Source organism: Phocoena phocoena, chromosome 17 (genome assembly GCF_963924675.1).
Source record: "Phocoena phocoena chromosome 17, mPhoPho1.1, whole genome shotgun sequence".
In the NCBI taxonomy this organism is placed as follows: domain Eukaryota; kingdom Metazoa; phylum Chordata; class Mammalia; order Artiodactyla; family Phocoenidae; genus Phocoena; species Phocoena phocoena.
In genome coordinates, this window is record NC_089235.1 from 15,578,368 (window position 1) to 15,598,336 (window position 19,969).

At 39.4% G+C, this 19,969-nt stretch overlaps 1 non-coding gene across 1 annotated transcript; it reads right to left on the reverse strand.

Moving 5' to 3' along the window:
* Positions 1 to 574: 574 nt before the first annotated feature.
* Positions 575 to 681, reverse strand: LOC136137373 (U6 spliceosomal RNA). Its single transcript, XR_010656713.1, has one exon. It is a non-coding gene; the product is annotated as a U6 spliceosomal RNA (small nuclear RNA).
* Between the last annotated feature and the right edge of the window lie 19,288 nt (positions 682 to 19,969).

Here is a 19,969-nt window from a genome sequence, read left to right on the forward strand (position 1 = left end):
GGTGATATTCACTCTTCTTCTTGATATCCTGTAACTTTATGATGTAAAGTTAACAATACTTAAATACTATGATATACAGTTAATATATTTATGTTATATGATAAGGGGATAAGGGAGGGAAGAAAACAAAGGTAGACAGATAGATACACACATACAGACAGACACACATGCATACTTATATACATATACACACAAGCATATTCATAATAAAAAAAGCAGAAACACATAACAATTACAGTCCTCATTTCTGTAACTGGTCACATGGTCAGAGCTGGTATTGATAACTACATCCAGCCAAGCAACTTGGCTGGTTGTGGTTCTTTTTTTCTTTCTTTTTTTTTTTTTTTAATTGAGGTATAATTGATATACAATATTATATGTTTCAGGTATACCACATAGTGATACACAATTTTCAAAGGTTAAACCCATCTCTAGTTATCATAAAATATTGGCTATATTCCCTGTGCTGTACAATATATCCTTGTAGCTTACTTATTTTATACATAGTAGTCTGTATGTCTTCATCCTCTTCCCCCATCTTGCCTCTCCCCACTGGTAACCATTAGTTTTTTCTAAAAATAGGGGACGCTTCAAGAATTTGAGCATCATCCTTGTGCAGGGGCCATGCTAATCTTCTCTGTATTATTCCAATTTTAGTATATGTGCTGCTGAAGCGAGTACTGGTTGCGGTTCTTTACCCAGTAGAGTGACCCCAACCTTCATTCATGAAGCAACTGGGCCATTAATAGACCTGCCTGAATTAGATTGTTGTAGTTTTCCATTGACTTTAATCCAGGGCATGTCACTAAGACAAGCCCTAAGGGATCTTGTGAATTCTAGCCGTACCCTTCCTTACCGCCATTGTTTGTAGCAGTCTAATTTCCTCTTGGTAATCAGAATCAATCACTCCAGCCAGTACAGTAACCTCCTTCTTTGCCTGTTAACTCAGAGGCATGGGAAGCCCAATGTGGCCTGGTGGCAGTCTTAACTTCCAGTTCATGGAATCACTGCTGTGTCCCTGGTGGATGCATTCCTCCCTTTGAAACTAAGACCTCTAGACCAGCAGAACATAAGGTCACAGGGACAGGAAGCAAAATTTTTGCCAGTGGATCACTAGAGGTAGTAGTGAGTGGTGCCCCTCCCATTTCTACTCCTCGATTCTTGGACCTGGACCCATGAGTCCTGGCTATGAGAGAAACAGCACCACATATTGGATGCCAATTTAGAGCATATACCACCTCCTGGAAAACTTTGCCACAGCACAGCAAGGTATTGCCACCTAGCTGTTTCTATAACTTTGTCTTCAAAAGGCTACTAATTTAAACATTAATCACATCTAAAACAATACTTTCACAGCAACATCTAGACTGGTGTTTGGCCAGACAGTTGGGCATAATAGCCTAGACCACTTGACACATAAAATAGCTTTCTACTATTCTATCAAACTAACTGCTCTGGGATGGTTGGAGAACACGAAAATCTATGAGGGTGGACCACTGCCCCAATGCATTTGCCATGAAGTGAGTTCCTTGATCAGAAGCAATGCTGTGTGTAATACCATGATGGTGGATACGACAGCCTGTTCTGTGGCTACCAGCCACCTCTTTCCCCAGAGACTCTTGTCATCAACCAATGGTCTCATGAACAATGTAGTCATGGTGGCAACATAGACTTCCATCCACCAAGGCTGACCTGGCTGTGGCCACCACTGAGTGCCCAATCAGCCAGGAGCAGAGACTAACACTGAGTCCCCCAAATGGCACCATTCCCAGGGGAGCAGTCAGCTCTCTGGCGGCAGGCTGACTACACTGGATTACTTCCATCATGGGAGAGCCGCGTTTTGTTTTTAATGGAATTGACACTCTGGATAGGGATGTGCTTTCCCTGCAAGCCGAACTTCTGTCAAAACTACCATCATCCGTGCTTTGTGACCACCTAGAAGGGTGGGACAGGGAGGGAGGGAGGGAGACGCAAGAGGGAGGGGATATGGGGATATATGTATACGTATAGCTAATTCACTTTGTTATACAGCAGAAACTAACACACCATTGTAAAGCAACTATACTCCAATAAAGATGTTAAGAAAAAAAATTCACCAAAACAAAACAAAAAAAAACTACCATCATGGACTACTTTGCTAAGGAACACTATCTCTTTGCAATATTTTGTAAAAGAATATGCATAGCACTGAAACAGCAGTTACGACAGTCTCTCTCAACTTTCTTTTGTGACCAAAAATCTACGACTCTTAACAATGTAGTAGTTTTAATAACCTAAAATGAAAAAAAGTCTTACTCATAAATGACTACTGATTATAAACATACTATCAGCAATGAGGTACCTCTGTAGTACGAAACTGAGTGCTATATGCAGGATGCTTTCCATCAGTGTATATAATGGGTTGTCAGTGCCAAGCTGAGAAGTTTTGGATCCCCACAGGAATAATTTCAAGATTTCTTTATAGCATGGTGGAATTTTGTAGGATTTTATAAAGAAAAAGATACCCAGATTTTTTACTGAGCAAATTCTCCCAGTGCGTTTGGCTTGATTTCACTGTTGGCTTTCCCTTGATTTTTACTAGGTTTTTCATATGCTAAATTTTAAGTAGGGACATTTTTGCAATTCTTTAAGAAGTTTTATTTTCAGTCTGCTCCCTCCTAAAATAATGTTTTTTAAATGAACCAAAATGATATATTTTATATAGCATATTTTAAATAAATAGTAAACAAATTTTTTGTAATAGCATATATTTTCCAGTACTGTGCTATTATACATACTACTCTGTTTTCTTTAAATTTGTTGGGGTTTTTTTTTCTTCCCTTTAATATACCATTAACTTGTGATATTCTTAAATACACTTGAACTCTATTTTGGAATGCTTACGCTGTCTTCATGAGACATTCTTTTGCTTTATTTTTCCTGCTCTTTTCCCTTCCCTACAAATTGTTTCTATTCTACTCTTTGTCTGTCCCATTGGCCTTTTCTCGTATATTTTTATTGCTTATTTACTTTTAATCTAACTCTGTAACTATCTTTTCCTCCAATTCTGAATGATTTAAGCAAAATCTATCAAAATGAGTTTTTCTCTTTTACACCAATGTTTAACCAGTTTTTGTCATTTCAAGGTACCCTCAAATTTGACCTCAATTTCAAACCACTTTCCACTTGCTATTGATACAACTGTGGTGTTCATCTACATTTCACTTATACTTCTAATTAAACAAGAATTATTATATTTTTTAACTTGGTTTAGATATAATGCAATAAAATGCATTCTATTAATATGCTTGAAATTCGATTTCAACATATTCCTTATTCAGAGGAAGCCTGTACATGTCTCTATCACAGCACAGATGGCACTTCATATTTACTGGAGTACTTTTTTTCCTACTACTAGATTGTAAGCCCCTTGAAAACAAGGAGCGTATGTAAATCTCTAGTGTCTGGCACAGTGTAGGTTTTTAATGAATGAAGAACAAATGAATAAACAAATGAATGAGAACTGTTAGCTGTTTAATTTCAGTGGTCTTTTCCAAAACAATACTTCCCCTGCCAGCACCAAATGACACCAAATAAAATTTCTTTCGCGAAGGTCAAATCTTTTCATTTCCCAACTGGACTTATTTTACAACAAAAATATCCTTAGAAAAACACACTCGTTTTAACCTATTCATCCAAGGCAGAACTTGTCAACCCTGGCTGAAGAAGAAAATCACATACCCATCCCAGTAAAAATAAATTAGGAGCCCCCAGGTGATTCTCAAGTGCAGGCAAGGCTGAGAATGGCTAGGCTAAGATAGAAGTAACTGGTGGCAGGTTCTAAGGTGCAAGGAAAGCAGAAAAATAAGGTCCTAATGAGTTGTGGCAGAGTTCTTTGTTGGAGGCGGGGTTTGGGGGGCCGGGAGTTTGAGATGAGCCCAGCTCTTCCTTCAAGAGGCTGGGGGTGGCCGGAGAGAGAAGTATTTTTAAAACTATCTATTGGGCTTCCCTGGTGGCGCAGTGGTTGAGAGTCCGCCTGCCGATGCAGGGGACACGGGTTCGTGCCCCGGTCCGGGAAGATCCCACATGCCGCGGAGCGGCTGGGCCCGTGAGCCATGGCCGCTGAGCCTGCGCGTCCGGAGCCTGTGCTCCGCAACGGGAGAGGCCACAGCAGTGAGAGGCCCGGGTACCGCAAAAAAAAAAAAAAAAAAAAACTATCTATTGTTTTGAAAAATTAAGAGGAAAGTTTATATGTCGTTTCTAAAGAGGCAAACTTTGAAGAGGAAAGAATTTAAAATTTAAATTTAAAAATGAGGTCAGAGGTTCCAACAATTGCTAATAAAAGGGCCCTTTGAGTTTCCTGAGCTTTTTACAAAAATACTCCCCAGGCTCACAAATACCGCAAGCATATTGGGTATACAGACGAAGAGAAAAGCATAAAGAAGAATAAATGTTGACATAACAGAACCTGAGAGAAGAAAAACTGTTTTAAAGAATTAGTCATCCCCCAATTTGTGTCTATACTATAATTGCAACAACATATAAACTATATGTGAATATGTTTTATTTTATTTATTTATCTATTTATTTATTTTGGCCACAGCGGCTTGCAGGATCTTAGTTCCCTGACCAGGGATTGAACCTGGGCCCACGGCAGTGAAAGCACCAAGTCCTAACCACTGGACTGCCAGGGAACTCCCAACTATATGTGAATATGGATTGAACAAGAAGAGTGAAGATGTTAGACAACTGGCATATTTAGGTGTATTGAACTTGAAGCCTGAGGTTCTAGTTCCCACTTTGCTGCTAATATGCTGTGCTTCCTTAGGCAGGTATGTTAACTTCTCTGGGGCTCAATTTCCTTACCTGCAAAATGAGAGAGTTGAAAGCTTGAACTAAATCAGTGCTTCTTGCAAGGTTTCTCTAGAAGATTAGCCTGAAGCACCCAGTGTAAGTCCAAATCTTTTCGAAGTCTCCTGTTTTGCCTTAAAAGTTCACATACTGGGATGTGAATTATATCTCAGTAAAACAGGTTTTTTCAAAAAGTTCACGTACTTTGTACTCCTTACTCTTCTTGTGTTTTTTTTCTTTTAAATAGTTTAGCTTATATTGCATATAAAATTTTATATTCTGCTTTTTTTCACTAAGTATTATATGGTTCACATTTTATATATGTCATTTAAAATGTTGTTACTTTCCTTCTTATAGCTTTCCAATATTCCATCCTATGGCCGTACTATAATGTATTAGCCATCTCCTAATTTGGGATGTTCATATTACAGCACAGTGTGTTTTTGCCAACACACTGCCTTAATCCCGTCTGCTTGGATCCGTGCAAAGGCTGAGATTTCTTCAGTTTCTAATTGAATCCTCTGAAGTGCAGAGATTGTAAAATGAAAAAAATTTTTTCTCGTACTGCTGCCATGTGTTAAGTGGTCTCTTGGTGACGTAAGTTGTAATTCATTCTTTCTTGAGACCTCACTGCCAAGAGGGGGGGAAGAAACTAACATTTACTGAATTCGGAGTCCTTTATAAAGGTTATTACAGGTCATCCACTCAGTGAGGTAATGACTATCCCACTTCATGTAATAATAAGCTGAGACACAGAGGAACTGGGTGGCTGACTAACAATGTGTAGTACCGGGGTTTAAATGGCATCTGATCTCCCCCAGATCTGTCCCAGGCCATCCTGTTCAGCATACTTTGACCCCATTGCAGCAAGAGAGGGAGCGCATAGCCACCCCTGCCCCTTCCCTCAGCTTGCTTTTTATTTTTAAATTGAAGTATAGTTGATGTTCAATGCTATATTTGTTTCAGGTGTACAACATAGTGATTTAATAAGTTCATAGGTTATATTCCATTTAAAGTTATTACAAAATAATGGCTATATTCCTTGTGTTGCACAATATGTCCTTATTGCTTATTTATTTTATACATAGGAGTTTGTACCTCTTAATCCCCTCCCCCATCCCGCCCCTCCCCCTTCCTCTCCCCTCGTTGTAACCACTAGTTTGTTCTCTATATCTGTGAGTCTATTTCTGTTTCATCATACACATTCGTTTGTTTTATTTTTTAGATTCCACATATAAGTGATAGCATAGAGCATTTGTCATTCTCCGTCTGACTTATTTCACTGAGCACAGTACCCTCCAGGTCCATCTGCCTTGTCACATCCTTCAGCTTGCCCATTTGCCAATCTCTTTTCTTGGCAGTGCCATGGTTTCTCCTGCAACTAACATTTCATTGTTTGATGAGAGTTCTTTGACGTACAGTAGATAGTTTGTTTTTCAAAGCATAAATAAATGAAGGATTATTTTAATGCTTAGAGCAAGGGTCAGTAAACTTTTTCTGTAAAAAGCCAGATAGTGACTATTCTAGACTTTGTGGAACATACGATGCCATACGTATGAGATCATATATGGCAGTCCCAACTACTCAACCCTGCCTTTGTAGTGGAAGAGTAGTCACTCACCTTGCACAACAATGGATGTGGCTGTGTTCCAATGAAACGCTATTTAGGGGACTTCCCTGGTGGCGCAGTGGTTAAGAATCCGCCTGCCAATGCAGGGGACACGGGTTCGAGCCCTGGTCCGGGAAGATCCCACATGCCGCAGAGCAACTAAGCCCGTGTGCCACAACTACTGAGCCTGTGCTCTAGAGCCCGCGAGCCACAGCTACTGAGCCCATGTGTCACAACTACTGAAGCCCATGCGCCTAGAGCCCGTGCTCCGCAACAAGAGAAGCCACCGCAATGAGGAGCCCGCGGACCGCAGCAAAGAGTAGCCCCTGCTCGCCCCAACTACAGAAAGCCCACGCACAGTAACGAAGACCCAATACAGACAAAAATAAATAAATAAATTTATTTTTAAAAAAACACGTTATTTAGGGACACTGAAATTTGAATTTCACATAATGTTCGTTTCTCTCAAAATTATTCTTTTTGGGTTTTTTTCATCCATTTAAAAATGTACAAATCATTCCTAGCTCATGGGTAGTTTTAAAAAAAAAAAAAGCCTTGTGGGCCAGTTTGCCAATCTCCCTCCCCCAATATGGGCCTGTTATTCATACATAAGGCTTGCTGTGTGGTCGCAGCACTAGGAGGCAGAGTGATGGGTAGATGTGGGTCATGTCCACTTGCTCCATTAAGGCAATTCTTTTTCTAGCCGCTCACGCAGCATGCGGGATCTTAGTTCCCGGACCAGGGATCAAACCTGGGCCCCCGCAGTGAAAGCACCAATTTCTAACAACTGGACTGCCAGGAATTCCTAACTGGGTGGTGTCTTTTTTGGTTTGTTTGTTTTATAATAAACAATGGTTGGTAAGTGGTCTACGTGCTAATTTTATTTGTTATTTGATCAATTGTAAATATCTGGGAGAATTAGAATCAGGCCATAAATATATATATATATATATATATATATATATATATATATATATATAAATTATTTATTTATTTATTTTTGGCTGCGTAGGGTCTTCGTTGCTGCCTGTGGGCTTTCTCTAGTTGCGGTGAGCGGGGTCTACTCTTCGTTGCAGTGCACAGGCTTCTCATTGTGGTGGCTTCTCTTGTGTGGAGCACGGGCTCTAGGCACGTGGGCTCAGTAGTTGTGGCTCGCGGGCTCTAGAGCACAAACTCAGTAGTTGTGGCCCACGGGCTTAGTTGCTCCGCAGCATGTGGGATCTTCCAGGACCAGGGCTCGAACCCATGTCCCCTGCATTGGCAGGTGGATTCTTAACCACTGCGCCTCCAGGGAAGTCCTGGGTGATATCTTTAACTCAGGAAACAATGGTGAGGTTGCATGGGGAGAGGTGGGGGAAGGGTGGAAAAATATGAGGAGTTAAACCCAATACCCTCCCCCAGGGCTGTGCCAGCCCTGAGGGCAGTCGCTCCACCAAGCCAAGCTCTGGCCTGGTGATGCCTTCAGTCTAGGGGATCTGTGTGTCACTCCGACCTACAGCATTTCTCCAAGGACTGCCTGCTCCCTAGCCTAAATCTGGGTCCACAACTCATCTGCTCTTCCAAGCAACAGGCCCAAGGCACAGTCAGAGGAAGGAATAAGAATGGAGCTGAATTTTCTAGAATATCTGGGCCACAGTCTCCATTTCCCTGAGCTCTTCAGGTGTATTTTTCATGGAATAAATCCAGGCAGAGAAAAAAATTAGATACCAAGTACACAGCAAAATCTCTTCTCTGTCTGTAATTGGATAATTTGGGCTTTCTGAGCTGAAAAAAGAGATGACCTAATACTTCCTACTGGGAAATATCAGGTTTGGGAAATAGACAGGTAATTCTCACCTTATTGCAACTGATAAGCTGAACTAAGATGCGCTTAAAAATACCGAACATATGTCAGAGCAAGCCCAAGGTATAAATCATGTAACACAATTTTGATGACCAATAAAAGCATTCATACTAAAAGAAAACTAATCTCAGAAAAAAATTAATGGCTTTTAAACAGAACTGTAAGATTAACAGAGAAAGAGAAGATATTATGTTTTATTATGTAAGATTTTTATAAGGTATTCATATAGTTACATGAAATTATACTTGATAAACCAATTCAAATCAACTTAGTTATGGGCACTAGTAAATAAACTTAGAACTGGCTAATGTAAAGCTACAATACTCTGGGACTTCCCTGAGGGTCCAGTGGTTAAGACTCCGAGCTTTCATTGCAGGGGATCCCTGGTATGGGAACTAAGATCCTGCATGCTGTGTGGCAAAAATATATATATATATAAAATAAAAACAATTTAAAAATTTTTAAAAAGCAATTATACTCCAATAAAAATAATTTTTTAAAAAATTGGCTAAAAGGCCAGCAGATAATATGGTCTTGCTTCAAGCTGATGATATGCAGTGTGAACTCTCCAAAACCCAGCGTGCTGGAAACTGGAAAGCTTCAGTGTGCAGCTCTTTTATCTACCCAGTTATTATTTGGTACAAATTCCTGGAGGGCAGGTCCATGACTGTGCATGTGTTTGTCTTTTCATTTCTTGTGCCTAGTCATGTGCCTGGCATGTCATAAGCTCCTTAAATACAACTGGAATGAACGATGAATGAATATGGTCATGAGGATGAGACACTGCAAAATTCTGAATTGGTTTTTAAACCATTAAAGAAAGCCTAAATTACTTTCAGTGTGTCTTGTATTCTAATTATTTGACTATTGCTAATCTGATATCATGTCAAATGGAAAATTCTCAGTTAAATGTGATACTCTTATTTTCCCACCAAACTGAAAATAGAGCTTATTGGCATGTTATTAGATAGCAGATCCAGTGTTAATATTTTTATAGGTGGCCTTGAAAGTAATAAATACATTCAGTTTTCAGAGTTTAAGGCTCTAGAGCACAGGCTCAGTAGTTGTGGCTCACGGGCTCAGTAGTTGTGGCTCGCGGGCTCTAGAGCGCAGTCTCGGTAGCTGCGGCGCACGGGCTTAATTGCTCCGCGGCATGTGGCATCTTCCCGGACCAGGGCTCAAACCCGTGTCCCCTGCATTGGCAGGTGGATTCTTAACCACTGTGCCACCAGGGAAGTCTTTTTTTATAGCTTTATTAGCGATATTGACATACAAGAAAACACATGTGATTAAAGTGTACAATTCAATAAGCTGTGACGTGTATAACCTTGAAACCACCTCCTCGATGAAGACTGAACAGATCTTTCACCTCCAAAAGTTTCTTTGTGCCCCTTGGTAATTCCTCCCTCAGCTTCCTCCCCAGCCACCGTCTTTCCTCCAGACAACCACTGATTTGCTTGCTGTCACGGTAGGTTAGTCCGTTTCCACCAGCAATTTTTCCCAGGACCCCAGTGGATTTTCCCTCGTATAAAATGGTATAGCATGGTCAGCCGCCCTTATCCGCAGGTCCTGCATCCATGCATACCTAGGGCTGACTGTACTTTTAATAATCTATAACTGAACTAAAATCCTTTTTGCTCAATTTAGAAAAAAGAAAAAAGATTTGTTTCCCAACTGGAAGAAACAAGTAATAATGCCAGAGTGAGGTGGATGATACACAGGTCATTAGAAAGCACTCTTAACTGAGTAATGATTTTGCAAATTATTTTTCATACTCCAAAGCCTAATGCTAATTGGATTAAAGAGTCAAGAATCCAGGAAATTAAGTAGAAGAGGAGGTATGTTGATTTTAATAAATAGGTTTTTTTTTCTCCTGTCTCATCTGTCTGCTTATTTCTAATTAATAAATGGATTTTCAAAACCCGGCCAAAAATGGAGATCTCCAATGACAAATGTTCAAATAAATTGTATGTTTCTTTAAAAAAAAAAACAAAAAAACAGCTATATATTGGAGTTCTGTGTCAATAATAAAACAAAGTGAATTGTGGAAATGACATTAAAACACCACCTAAACTCTCTCTTATTAAAATACAAGTTTATTCTAACCTATTATGACCACATGTCAAAATTATGTTTGCATACAAGTAAAGACTGGGTGAGGATGCTAAATATTATAGCAGTTCAATTTTGGTGGTTTGTAGACTTTTGTGTATATTTTGCATTTTGTTTTTAATTAAATAAATATTTTTGTAATGAATGTGTAATAAATAATTTATTTCTACCCCTTTCCAATTTACATTATTCAGTTGAACTTGAAGGTATGCTTCCGTATTTTGCATGTTTTTGAAAGATGTGATACCTCAAATAAACTCAACACTTAATTTTATAAACAACACATTTTTCATTCTCTTGACATCACCAAATGAAAATGCTGTACATTGGAACATAAAACAAAAAGAGACCCAACTTAGTTGGAATTATAATACATGTAAACACTAATGCTACTTATTGATTACCACAAAAGTGCTGCTTTTTGCTTACTGCAGCTCTTCCAGCTCTTTCTGCAAGAAGCAAAATACAGTATTTGTGAAAAGTGGTTGGGCTAAAATGTTTTCATGTGGTGAATGCCTATTCCACATTCTCATAAAGCAAATTAATTCTTTTTCATCCAAATGAAGTATTAGTTATTTCGGCTATGTGTATTTCCATTCTTGAAAATGTTTAAATAATTTTAATACCCATAAATCTATGTAGACTACATGGCCTAATGTACATTTTATTCATTGACTTGTATGTGAATTTTAATTAAAATATGTTCCAAGTAGACTACTAGTTCCAACCACTGTTTATGTAGGTTTGAAAGATATAGCAGTGACCAACCTGATTTACTAAAATATTTTTATTCATATAGTTCTGATTTAAAAGATATAGATGTCTTCCCAAATTTACTCACAAATTTCAGCACATTTCTGAGCACTCTGAACATAGCACCAGACTAGAAATGAAGGTGTATTCAAAGGAAACAGTAAATGGCTAATGGGAGTGTGCCCTGAAGGTGAACACACACAGTTAGGGAGGAAGTAAACAGCAACCAGGGGTTGATAAACTTGAGTGTAGATGGGTAGATGTATAAGTCCTGTATCAGTACTGCATTTACACCACTTGCTAATACTGATAATTGAAAGAATGCAGCAAGTCCAATTTTATCACTAGTTTCAAATTTGCTAACAATCTTCCTGGCAGATGAGACCAAGGTAGATAGTTTTTTTTTTTTTTTTTTTTTGCGTTACGCGGGCCTCTCACTGTTGTGGCCTCTCCCATTGCGGAGCACAGGCTCCGGATGTGCAGGCTCAGCAGCCACGGTCCACGGGCCCAGCCGCTCCGCGGCATGTGGGACCCTCCCGGACCGGGGCACGAACCCGTGTCCCCTGCACCGGCAGGCGGACTCTCAACCACTGCGCCACCAGGGAAGCCCAGGTAGATAGTTTTGATTTACAAATGAAATATTTCTGAGGATCTGGTACAATGGGAAGTACAGGATTTTGATTAAAGAAATAAAGAAGAGCAAATATGATGTATTTCTCTACAGGATTTTAGAAGACAGGGCCTTCATTCCAGACTGACACCAGGCCAAGCAAAGTTCACACCTCTGAACTCAGAAAATCCTGGGACTCACTCATAAAAACAAAAGAAATGCTGGACTCTCAAGAGTTAAAATCATAATGTAAATTCTTTTGAACAATAATTTCAGATTTATATGTATTTGTATCTCCTGTAATGAGTTCAGATTTGGCAAATGTGCTTCAAACTAATAGGTACCTACAATTCAGTGTACTTTTTTTTCTTCTGAAATTAAATCCTGTGTTTTGGGTAAAGCTCCAAATTTTTAACAAAAACAGTTTCTTTTCAACAATTTCTTTGAGAGATTTATGCGTTGCTTGGGAATTCTGCTGTTTATCTATTGATTACAAGCTATAATTCCATTAAGTAAACTGAGAAAGCATGTCACAAACTGATTTTAGCAATAGCTATATTTTTACATATCTGTCTTTTGTAAAAGCTGGACTGGGTATCTATATTTTACTTAGTAATATCTCAATTTCCTCAATAAGTCAGTAAATTGAATTTATAGTTTATTTTGTCTTTCCTCCCATCAAATTATATGAATAAGAAATACTGTGGTCTCATAACATAATTCTATTTCCAAGAGAAAGAACATACAAGTCTGTAAAATAATGGTCAATAGTATTTTGTCAAAATATATTTATTGAGCACCTACAGTATGTTGGACACTGTGGAGGCGATAGAAACATATTTTGTCTCATGTCCTTGCTTCAAGAAGAGCATACTTTACTTTTTTTTAACATCTTTATTGGAGTATAATTGCTTTACAATGGTGTGTTAGTTTCTGCTTTATAACAAAGTGAATCAGTTATACATATACATATGTCCCCATATCTCTTCCCTCAGAGCATACTTTAAAGAGAAAGAGACACGTAGACTTTAGGTACGGGTCCATGTTTGGTTAAAACAAATAAAGACTGTGTTTTCTGATCTATGTATCAAAAGTAGCTTTGGTGGATCCATATATGTCAACAGAGGGCCTCTGGATTTAGACATCTTCAAAATCGCAATGTTAAAAATGTTACGAGCCTCAAAAGCTTAGGATGTGAGTTGTGATGGGATGGCGTGTCCAATGTGAACAGGTAGGTGGAGGCCAGATCACAGAGGGTCTACATTCTTTAAGCAATGGACAGCTATTTCAGGATTTCAAAGCAGGGAGCAATTTTCCAGGCACATTGATAAGAATCTGAATTTAGGGACAGTGATTTGACTAGAGAGAGAGAGTCTGAGATGGGAAGGGAGCATAATTGTCAAAAGTCTGGATCAGTGACTGAATGTGACTGGTGATAAAAGGTTTCCAGGTTTCTGGCTTGGGTGATGAGATGGATGGAGTTTCCGGCCCCTAAAGAAAGAGGCTAGGAGGCTAGGAAGAGAAGCACATACCGAAGAGAAGATTATTCCCTTTGGGCTTTTTCTGTGGTTTTTTTTTTGCCCAAGGCTTATGGGATCTTAGTTCCCCGACCCAGGCTCTCAGCAGTGAGAGTGCAGAGTCCTAACCACTGGATGGCCAGGAAATTCATGGATATGTTGAATCCATAAATGGATATGTTGAGTTTGAAGCAATTTGGGGGACTTTTAAGGCAAAAGGTCCGTTAGGCAGTCTCGTCCTTTGGAACTTCAGGGGAGAAATCTTTGCCAGGATTAAAGATTTCAGATTCATTAAATAAATGAGACTCATTAGCATATATGTTGTCATTAAAATCATAGGAGTGGATGAAATGGCACAGGGTACTCAGTAAATGTTTATGGGCCTAATGAATAAATGAATAAGAGGGGGGAGATGAAAAGAGAGAACTAAGAGGGAGAGTGAAGAGTTCCAAGATAACAGGGAGAGTGCCAGGATCAACTGTACCTACTCCATAAACTTCCCTAGAATTATCTTTGGCCATAGAAACACATAGCTATGTAGCTAAAAGAAGAATACCAAGAGAAGTAAAATGTGTATACAGTACATTAAGTTTTATTTGATAAATGCATAATTGATTAATTGGGGATACGTAAACTAGCTATTTCAGAACTGGTACATTTTAGCAGATTATGAATCTACATTGTTGCGCAGCTCATGAATCCACATTACTGACGATGTGTTACCCCTTCAATTTGTTCTCAGAGGAAAAAAACATAACATGGGAATTGAGAGGTATCGTTAACTGGTGGTTAAGAGCACAAGCTCTAGAGTAGCATCCTTTTTTTCATCATTGGCCCTACCAAGGACTTTTAAGACATATTTCTTGGAGTTTCCTGGCAATCCAGTGGTTAGGACTCGGCACTCTCACTCCCCTGGCCGGGGTTCAATCCCTGGTCAGGGAACTAAGATCCGCTAAGTGGCATGGCCAAAAAGACATATTTTTCCTAACCGATCCCCTTCCTCTGTGAAATTTTAATACTATTGATTTACTATATGTCTATGTGCTGTGGCCCTTTGGAGGGCCACATACTATGGTGATGTCTACTTTTTCACCCCGTGGGAACCAATTTTCACCCCCTTGAGAAGGCAGGCTACGGAGAGCCATACTACCTGGCTTCAAATCCTAGCCATACTGCTCATTAGCTGTGTGATCTTGTGCAAACCATTCAACCTCTGTGCCTCAGTTTTCTCTCTGTAAGATGGAAATAACAATAGTACTGTCCTCATAGAAATGCTGTGAAGATTAAAAAATTTATACATATAAAGTGCACAGCAAGCCTAGCATAGAGATACAAGTCCTTTCCTACTTTGCATACATTTTTCTTTCTTCTATCTCTTTGGTCTATTTTCATTTTACTTGTTACACTGATCTTTGTGAACAGTCTCTTGGTGTTTAAATTTTTTTCTGCTTATGATTCAGAGAATATTTTATTATTAATATTATCCCTGATAGTTTTCCACTCTTTGGTATATAAAAACGACTTGACTTCATAGCAATGTCACTGAATGGTGTTTAATAAAGCCCTATTCTAAAAGGGGGGAAAAAAACCAGTAATTCTTTTTTCAAAAACAAAGTACCAGTCTTCAGAGACTCTGATTTTATTTCTGTTCCTCATATTATTTTTCTGTTTTAGCGCAATGCCTAGACATTGATTATTTAAAACTCTTATCAAAATTCGGAACGAGGACTTCCCTGGTGGCACAGTGGTTAAGAATCCGCCTGCCAATGCAGGGGACACAAAGATACCACATGCTGAAGAGCAACTAAGCCCGTGAGCCACAACTACTGAGCCTGCACTCTAGAGCCCGCGAGCCACAGCTACTAAGCCTGCAAGCCACAACTACTGAGCCCACGTGCCGCAACTACTGAAGCCCATGTGCCGCAACAAGTGAAGTCACTGCAATGAGAAGCCCGTGCACCGCAAGGAAGAGTAGTCCCCGCTCTCTGCAACTAGAAAAAGCCCATGGGCAGCAATGAAGACCCAACACAGACAAAAATAAATAAATAAAATAAATACATTAAAAAAAAATTCTGCACAAAACCAGAATTATTTGGTAGACTCTTTGTTTCACTAAAATTTAAAAATTTTGTCCAGATGTTTAATGTTATGTAGCTATTGTTGATTACAGGTGTGGAAGTTGGTCGGGGATAAAGTGAGCACCTGCCTTTGGAGGTCACCTGCATTTCAGGCTCACATAGTGTTCCAGGAAGTTTCACACACTGGTAAAAGCTAGGAGGCCCCATACAGTGGAGAAGGTGGACACTGAGCTGTGGGTTGTTGCACGTTCCCCACATCTCTGAGCCGTATCTCTAGGTACGTCACCTTCCCAGTCTGCTTTAGAGGTGTAACAATATTTTGCCACGCATCTCACAGTTTATCTGAGATTGTCAAACCGTTTATGCACACTCTACAACGACTGTCGCCTTTAACTATCAGTTTTGATAATGAAGAAGCAGGAGCACGAACTGCTGAACCTAATCAGAACCAGAAGCACTGGCTGAATTCAATTCCCTCAAAACATTGATTGAGCCTTTATTGTGTATGTGTGGACTACAAAGGTGAATAAATTCAAATCCCTAAAAATGCATAGCACACAAGGGAGAGAGACATGTACAAAAATAACCCAAATACAAGGTGGAGAGGGGTAGATGAGACAACAGACATGATCAGAGTGCCTCAGGGCACGGAGGAGGGGACAACATATTTGACTGAAAGAATCCGGAAGGGCATTTTGGAGGAGGTGGCATTTGAAAAAGGTCATCTAGGAGTGTGAAGACATCTGTTGGAGGGTTGGAAGGAACATGTTAGGATATGATGAAACTCTTTAACTTGGTTCACAAGGCCCTCTCAAGGAGGTGGACTGGCCCCCTACTTTCTCTCTGGAGTCCCGTCTGAACACTTCCTGTCTTCTCTCCAGTCCAGCCATGCTGGCCCGTCTCAGTTCCCACTACCGTCTCTCCAGCCCTATGATTTCTACATAGGCTGTTCTCTATGCCTGGAATACAATTTCCACCACCTATTCACCTAGTAACTCCTAATTATCCTTCAGACCCCAGCTCAAGCACCACTTCCTCAGGGAAGCCTTCTCTGATCTCCCTGATGAGATCAAACCCTTCAACACAGGCTCCATCCCATTCATTCATATGATCAGTTGATCAGTGTCTGTCTGTTCCAGTGGATCAAAAGCTCCATGAGGGCACCATCTGTGTGTGTTTCTTCACCTTTGCATTACCTGCATGTAGCGTGGGTATCCAATACCTATGAGGTGCTTAATAACCAGTCATTGAATGAGTAAATGAATTATTATGAGCCAAGGGAAAAAACAGAGAAGTGAAAAAACACGCAGTGTTCGAAAATTGGTAAAAAAAATCTGGTTTGACTGAAGAATCTATCCTCAAATTTCTGCTCTGAGACCATAATGATGAACAAGGTGTACATAGGGGTATTTGTGGGGGGGGCTATTAAATAATGTCTTTCTTTCCTCAACAGATAAAAAATCATATATTAGTGGATATAGGTTTCTCTATTTAAAAATTTTCTCTGATACGTGTTTCTTAAACTGTTAGAGTGTTTTTTCCCCCTGCTAATAAGAAGTAGTGAACAGCAAAATAAATAAACGTGCAACAAATAATACTAGAAGAAAAAAGTTAATCATGGTTAAATGGACAGCATGGTCATTATGGACATGTGCTCAGAGATACTGCATTGTGCATACATATACAGCTATATTTTTCACGAGTTAAGTTGTTCCTAATTGCTACGACTCCCGTTCTACTACAAAGATGTAGAAAGGGTTGGCCAGAATCAAACACTCATAGGAAAAGATGTAAGTTCATTAAAGCACCCAGATAGCTTGAAATAGTATAATTTTGCAACTGTGTAGATAAAACATCTGGGTGATTAGATGAATTTTTCATTTTCCACCTAACTGTGTTACAGTTACATACTCTTTCAATAGTCTGATATCACCATGGTAACTTTGTATTTCATACACACACACACACACACACACACACACTTTGCTTTTGCTACATCTGAATTATCTGAAAGTCATTTAGGACTTAAAAATCACAATTACAGGAATTCCCTGGTGATCCAGTGGTTAGGACTCTGTGCTTTCACTGTCGAGGGCCTGAGTTCGATCCCTGGTCGGGCGACTAAGATCCCACAGGCTGTGCGGCACAGCCAAAAAAAATTTTTTTTTAATAAAAATCATAATTACAACACTACCTTCTATTCGTTCAGAGAATTTCACTCTGTTTTCATATTGTTACCAGAGTTTCTGAGTTTTCCTGACTATTTTCTAATTCAGGATTTTTTGTTAAGAGTAATTTGTAATTCAAAACTCTCATTTGTTCTAGGAATTTTTTATCCATTGTATTTTCCTAAAGTATTCTTTTTTCTTCCTCTCTTTTATTTAATCATTAAATTATCTTATTTTATTTAGCTTTATACTAAAATAACCCAATACATTATACTGACCTCACCAAAGCTAGCCATATGTACAGCATTTACTTAATTGAACCTTTCTGGCTTGTCTTGTTCTATATTTAAGCCTCCATTATGCAATGCTATTTACTTGATTTATTGGATTTGGCTTGCATGTTTTATAAATTGTGACTGTTGGGAAAATTTTAAAGAGATTGACTTGGCCTGATTGGGGAGTTTCATAGTGAGGACTCATTGCCATTGAAGTTACATTCGTTTGAAAAAAATATCCATTTTCATAAGGACCTTGATCTAGGAGTAAATAACACAGGCTTCTAGAAGCTAGGACAAAGGGTTTGTTCCAGTTTTTGATTTTTTCCAATATTAGAATTTGTTTAAAATCTCCACTTAAGACTAAGCATATGAGATACCAAAAACCAGGGTAAGGGGTTAGAAATTCTGTCACTGAGATGTTTCAGAATATCTGAATAGAGGGCATTGTGCACGTCCTAAATTTAAATAGTTTTTTACATTGCTCTCTTTCCATCCAGCAATTTGGGCTTCTACCTAAGTCCTTTTCTAAGGGCTTATACTCCTTTTCTAAGGCTACCTTTATGTAAAATCGGTAGCATAATCATTACCATGTTAACAAAGTTTAACAAGCATTACTCCTTAAATAATTTAATATCCTTTAATATCCACTGATGAAAGGGACTAATTCAATATATAAAAAATACTGCTTTTGCCTTTACCTGTGGTTTGAATTCCTAATTTTGTATGGCTTTTGCTCTACTTAGTAGTACACGGGACGCTACAATACTATGTGCCAGGCAATGTGCTAAGTGCTAAGGAGTCAAGACTAAGGTAAACACAGTCCCTGCCCTTACGGAGCTCACAGACACATGAAGAAGTAATGGTGACACGTACAAGGTGTAGTGGTGATATTCAGGAAGGCCGGTGGAAAGGAGGATCAGGGAAAACTGCAGAGAAGTGGTCACTCGAACTGATGGTTATAAGAAATTCGGATCTATTCCATCAGACTGATGGGGAAGGCATTCTGGGAGAGGAAACAGCACAAATGGAAATGTGATGCCTCATCATTCATTCAATCATTTAACAAATGATTTGAGCAAATTTACTTGCTGAGCAAGTTCTATGGGCTGTGAATGGAAGACAGGGCTCTGTATCCAGAAGTGTAATGAATATTTAGTGGGGTGGAAGACCCAATCAGCAAATGATGGCAATACAGCACTGTAAGTATAATAAGAGGGACTCACAAGGTCAAATGGAGCTCAGAGGAAAGGCTGCCAATCCAGATTCATCCCACAGCTTAACTCAAGCCATTGCTCCATGTGGAGACTCCTGCGGCCCTTCTCCAAGGTATAGCCTCCTCCATCTAGTCTGAGTTGATTCCATTCATTCTGACACTGTATTTGGTTGTCAGCATTACCTTTCGGAGTGCCTGCCCTATGCTATGTTACTCCCCAGCCCTGACTCTGTCTATCCCAGCTGCCCCTGGGGTCACATGTGTTGTGCTAAGGACCTCAGAATTAAGACAACACGTAAAGAGAGAAATCTTGCCAAAGACTCAATGACACAAGAGTGACTAAGAGACCGACTGGTTGTGGAGATACTTTTCTCCAAACCAGCAGCATTGTCTCATCTGGAAGCTTGTTAGAAATGCAACATCTCAGACCCCTTCTCAGACCCAACAATTTTAATGGAATCTCCAGTTGATTAATATTCCCATTAAAGTTGGGACCCACTGGTGTCGCTCACACCTTCAGGTACAGTTCCATTTAAGCCATTCTAAATGGATGGAGGTCTATTCCTAGGGCTGAACACAACATTTATCAACTTTCTTAGGTATCTTATTCCTCACTTGGATGTATATAGACATAAATCCCTCAAGCAACATATCTGAAACCTTATTTTCCCTTCTGTTCTAAACTCAGTAGAGATGAAAACACATAGTCATCATACTTTTTTTTTTTTTTTTTTTTTTGCCTTTTGGCCGCACAGCGTGTGGGATGTGGGATCTTAGTTCTCTGACCAGGGATCAAACCTGGGCCCTGGGCAGTGAGAGCGCACAGTCCTAATCACTGGACCGCCAGGGAATTCCCTCATCATTCTTGTATATTAACCTTTCATATATTTTTTAAGTGCTTAGTTTCCTTAGCTCATAATTAATTTGAAAAAGCCTTCATTTGCACAAAAAGGGAAAT